Source organism: Atta cephalotes, assembly GCF_000143395.1.
Source record: "Atta cephalotes unplaced genomic scaffold scaffold00007, whole genome shotgun sequence".
NCBI classification, from domain to species: domain Eukaryota; kingdom Metazoa; phylum Arthropoda; class Insecta; order Hymenoptera; family Formicidae; genus Atta; species Atta cephalotes.
Genome location: NW_012130071.1, coordinates 428383 through 434664, shown reverse-complemented (window position 1 = coordinate 434664; position 6282 = coordinate 428383). Strand labels below are relative to the sequence as shown.

Here is a 6282-nt window from a genome sequence, read left to right as displayed (position 1 = left end):
AATGACCAGTTTTTTCGACGCAGGATTCGTATGCTACCCGAAAGATGGGAGAAAGTAGTGGCCAGCGATGGACAATACTTTGAATCATAAATGTATAACCAGTTTTTTACAATAAAACCTCGAATTTCGGAAAAAAAACGGCGGAAGCAAAGTTGTACACTTAATATATTAGTGCATTATAGATATATATTGTCATCAATCGAAATTGTATTTAAATTGACACATTATATATGTTGTAATTATTTAAAATGTCAGTCGTTTATTACAACTATAATATTGCATTTAATATTATTATTAATTTTTTTTATTGAATAATTTATTTTTTATTTTTGTATAACTATTTCTTATTTTATTTCATTTGTATGTGCAAATTTATAATGGCTATGTTCTAAAATTCACTTCCAGCGCTAAAAATCTGATTTACGTTACATGCACTATGGATTTTCAGCATTGATAATTTTACAACATGATCAATATTTATTTAATAAAATATGAATTGCAGTTATTTATATGATATTAAAATATTTCGTTATTGCTAAATATTTAGATTTATCTTTATCTACGAATTATTTCATTGACTGCTGAACATCTAAAGATAAATTTAAGGAAGCCTTAAGGCCTGACTGTGAATATGAGTATTAATGTCTGTTCTACAATAGAATCTCAAGATGTAAGCCATAAGAAATTGGCCAATCACCGTTGAATATGACAAAAATAATCGACTATGATTGGTTAAATTCTTACAGCTTAAGAATTGCGATTCTATTATGTAACAGGCCTAAAGCACAGTATAAGTAGAACCAGTAGCAGCACTCCGTGTTGAATCCTTTGATGTTGGTGTCCGAAATCATGTGTCATGCCTTAAGTACAAGGTCTGACTATGAATATGGTCATATGATTATTCTACAATAGACGTAAGCGTGTTGTAAGCGGTTGTGTAAGAATTAACAATCAAATCGAATGTAAGGAGAATATTTGATTGTGATTGGTCAATTCTTACAACTGTAAGAACTTACAACTACGCTTACAACTATTGTAGAATAGACTTTAAAGTTTGCCTATAATGAAATTGGCTGTAAGCAAGCAATAGTGCAATTTCTACAACAATGTCTATCTACAATGAAACGGTGATAAGTATAATCAATGAGAAAATAGACTGACTGTTTGAAGTCAGAAAATACGCCGTTTGAGATTACATGCAAAATGTGAGTTTTCTCAGCACTTGTAACATTATGAATATAAGAAAAATTGGACTTTTCTTTTTATTTTGCTTATCTTGGGATATTTTATTATTGTCGCAATGACAGATAAGAAGGATGACGAAAGCAACGACGTTGGTGGGTTCGACCTGTAAACAGGGCTACGAAATGCTCCATATCATTACCATAATCTCGTTCAAGAATTACTTCAGAGTGACTATGAAAAATTCTTTGAATTACCATATAGAATGTGACCCGAGCAATTTAATTTCCTAGTAAATTTGCTTTATTCTCATCTTAAGAAAATATTACAGTATTCGAGCTTCTCTTCCTACGGAGTTGCGTCTTGCTGTCACTTTGATGTAAGTAAAAACTGAGTCGAAAGGTCCTCTACCATTTTGTAAGTTTTTCAATAATTAACGAGATATTAATCTTTAAAAATAGCCGAATACTAGTGTAGTGTACACTCACCAATCGCTTGGCGCGCGGGCCGTAGGAAGCAGGGATAGCCTGCAAGCGCGCGCGGGGCGTTTGCCAGCCAATCCCCAACTCCCAAGACCCGCGCGCCAAGCGATCGGCATATATACTTCGCAATAGTAGGGCAAGCGAGGGCGCGTATTCGGTTATCTTTAAGGATTAATCTCATCTCATCATTAATCTCATTAACTATTGGGGAAATTTACAAAATGGTAGAGGACTTTTCGACTCAGTTTAGTCCGCTCTACCTGCTCAAGAAATATTTTATATTGGCGATTATTTCCAGATACCCTGTATAGTTTATAATATATATTCTCTGTAATTGTCACTCTGTGACAATCTATTTTCAGGTTTGATAAGTGAAGTGAGTGGAGTATGGGCTAACACAGATTTTGCAAGTGATCTGGCTGCAGACAATTTACTCTTACCAGATCCGACACCACTTCCAGAGACTAATATTCTTTTGCCTTTTTTTTTTATTGGCGATGAGGCTTTCCCATTGTCAATATGATGCGACCCTATCCGTGTAAAAAGCTGATTGATGAGAATCTTTAATTAATCGCTTGTCACATGCACGGCGCACAATGCTTTTGATATTTTAACTGCACGATGACATATCTTACACAAACCTCTTTGCATGTCAATAATCAACTGCGAAAATTTATTGAAAGACCTCGTTTGCCTACACAATTTTTGATTGCGCAAGAAACAGGAAAATATGAACAAGTCAGTACAGTATTACAACAGATTTAATTAATATCGAGGAACAAGATGGCAGCATTAGAGGACAATGGAGATATTTTTCGTCACATTTTTCTGAAATTCATCGAATGGGTGCTAATCGTGCAAATTCTGTAGCGAAGGAAATAAGAAATATTTTGTTTCTCCAATTGGTTAAGCTCAAGCTTCATGGCAATATGATTACACTTTCAGAGGGGCTATTATCAATTCTCCTCATTAATATAATTTCTAACTTTATTATATAAATAAAATATTTATTACAGCAAAAAATATATTTATATATTACAAATTAAATAAAAAAGATGTTTATATATAAATATGTTTTATATTAGTAAAAACAGGATATACTCATATATATTGAATATTATATGTAAAAATATTATATAAGCAATAAATGATAATAGAAATTTATTAAAAATTTATTGTTACTTTTATTCTTATATTTCTAACAGTCTTATATAATTTTTAGTCAAAACAATTTTATTCAATTTTTCTAAGTTTTTATAAATATAATATATAATTATTACAACAGGATTATTATCATAGTTTATTAATTATTACAAATTATATTTATACTATCGTAGAGTTATTAAAAAATTAATAACTTTGTAAAACTAAAAATGTTTATTAATAAGATGTTTCATGTAATAAAAATAATATATTCTCATATGTCGAATATTAAAGTTACAAGCTTATAGCCGAGTAATGTAAACAGTAAAAGTGGTGAGAGATTGGTAGAGACAGTCTAGGAAAAACCGAGTTGTGGCGGCAAGATCCCCGTCATCTGCTTCCTCCTATCTCTTTTAACCTACCACTCGTACTATTTATATTACTCGATCGAAAAAGAGAAAAGAATCTTTAACTTAAACTTTCAAATCAGCTATAGCTGCACATACTTTGAATTTATAAGTTGGAGTATTTCTATCATACATTCAAGACGCTTTTCTTCAAGTACAGATTTAAGAGCATATGTAATGGCAATTGAGACTAATTCATTCACGGTTGATTGTGAAGATTGAGTACAACTTCATTGACTAGAATTTGTCAAAGACTCCTCTATTTTTTGAGCGACAGAGGTCAAGGCTGTTGATTGTCTGATCATAGCTTGTACAAATACATAATCTTCTTTTTTCCCGCGTTTAGCACAGTTATCTGATTCAGGAATAGTTCTTTTTATTGACAATTTCTGTATCGATTTCAGCATTTCCTTTGGTGCATTAACTGCTGCAGAAGAACATTCCTCCACGAGGGTTACTAGATAATATGATGATGCATGTGTAACAGCTTTTTCCTTGTTATTCTCAATCAATGATACAGATGCATCATCTGAAGATAAAAAGAGATAAATGAAAATTACGCACTTCATATTTATTCCATTCTATTATATTTACACATATCAATTTACTTACTGCTAAGCACTGACTCCAAATCACTTGTAGACCATATACTTGACGGAGACAAAAGCACTGTAATGCTTGTGGAGACAATGCATGTGGAGACAATGCATGTGGAGACGGTACTTGCGGAAACGGTACTTGTGGAGATGGTACTTACGGAAACAGTACTTGTAGAGATAGTGTATGTGGATGTGATATTTGTAGAGATGGTATTGATTTTGATGATAATGAAGGTGATGAAAATGAAGATAAAATCAATAAAAAAGGAAGAGTTTTCCCTGTTATTGAGATCTTATTCACAATTTTCTTTGATGTATAATTACTGACAGTTCTGAAATACCAAAATATATATTAATATCTAATGTTACAACACACCAAGCTAATTTTGGATACTTTTAACAGGAGACATAGACGATACAGTATAACACAATAAATCATTACATATTTTTTGTTAATGTTAAACAAAGATCAGTGTACATTATGTCTCTTTTTAAAAAATATAATTCATTTATAAATGATTATATATGTACTTGCGAGGCGTGATATGGTCTACTAAAAATAAACATAGATTGTAAAATTGCCATTTCGGTACATAGGGGCTTTGTGCTTTGTCCAATTTTCCTTTAATTTTCCTTATTATTATCTTCCGTCTTTCCCTACCAAATCGCTGGCGAATGTTGTATCACATTTTGGCAGCATCTTTTCCTGGTGATAGAAGAAATTAAAATATGAATAAAATAATTTAAACTTATCGCCACATGCAAATCAACTAATTTATATGCACCTTACATTTATTTTGACAAACAAGATCCAATGCTCTTCCAAACTAAATCTTTATCAGCATATTCCTTTCAGTTTTTCGCATATAGAGCGGGATTCACTTTGATAAGAGTGATAAGCTCTTGTTGTAATAAAGTCATGTTCATTACCATAACCTTTACGCTATTTATTATATCATCTTCGCCAGACATTTTAATATCGGATGTCGAGAAACTGCATATCAAATTCACTGATTCATTCACTGATAAGGCTGAAAATCGCTATCAAAGTAACGCAAGACGTTTACTGTAAGCTATAGGCAGCACCGAAATGGAAATAATCATTTCGCTTATGACTACTGTTGCGACTTCCTAAATCGGAAATACATTACTGCCTACTGTTGCGGCCTAAAACTTTCCATTGTAGACGGACTTTAAGAGAGCGTTTATATTGGCTGTAACCGTTTTCTTTTTAATATAAAGACACTTAGGGCCGGTCTTAATTTAATCCAGTGCGAAGATCATACTTTACGTTTAAAGAATATTTTTCTTGCAAAATAATTTTTATATTCTAAAAAAAATCAAATACTTAATTTTCTAAAACATTTTGTTATAATAATTCTTGCCTAGAAACTATTCGATAATTGTTATAAATTTATATCGAGAAGTTTCTATAATAGACTTGCGAAGATTGAAGTCAGGAAAAACGTGAATCTCTCAGAAATTCCGTGTTTTCTATATGAAGGCTTATAAAGTCTCAAGTAACGAGGATTCTATATCGCAATAATGATTTTCTTTTATAAGTGAATATAATTATCATTTTAATTAACAGATTTGTCGCTCGTTATCCAGTGAAAATTTTGTAGATTGAATAGTTTCAACTACAAGCGTCAAATACTCAAATGTTATCGACCGTGTTGATCATCGTTGATTGTGATATACATAATCTAATTTATTCTTTTTTTTTATATTGCTGATAAAGAATTCAATATGTGCAAATCAGAATAATCTAATAACTGTTTAATTCAGCGTATTAATATTGCAAATGATACATGAAAAATACGAACATGTCGAATTTATTGCTCAAATGTCAAATTTAATGCTTCTTGCTCTTTTTCATGTATAAAATTGTCACTCTAATAGTTTTGAGACAAAAATCATCATGATCGCTGAAACAGCCAGGGATTCGATGTATTTTGAAATGAGATGAAAATTACAAAAGTGAGCAATGATTTCTAGATATTGATCAATTAAATTATGAATATTCTAGTGAATTTGTTCACTTTTGTAATTTTCACCTCATTTCAAAATACACAATCGATCCTCAGTTTGAGCAGCTCGTGAAAATGCATCTTTAAGGTTTGTGAGATTATAAATTATAAGCTATGTTCCAAAATTCACTGTCAGCGCTGCAAATCTACTGTTTATATTACGTATACTGTACATTTTCAGCACTGGCAGCATATTTTGGAACACAGCCAATGTCTAGCAAGGTTTCCATATATAGTTTTTTTTATAATAAAGATTGGTACTACGAAAATAGCAGGAAAGATTTGAATTTATAGTAAAGTTACAATTGATTAATTCGGAGAGGTCAGAACTTATTTGTAGACCTAATAGTATTTTTTAAATCTGTGCTCTAATAAAAATGTATGGATATATATATATATATATATAATATATAATATATATATATATATATATATATAT

At 31.1% G+C, this 6282-nt stretch overlaps 1 pseudogene; it reads right to left on the bottom strand.

Moving 5' to 3' along the window:
• Positions 1 to 3444: 3444 nt before the first annotated feature.
• LOC105626968 lies at positions 3445 to 4785 on the bottom strand (annotated as a pseudogene).
• Positions 4786 to 6282: the final 1497 nt, after the last annotated feature.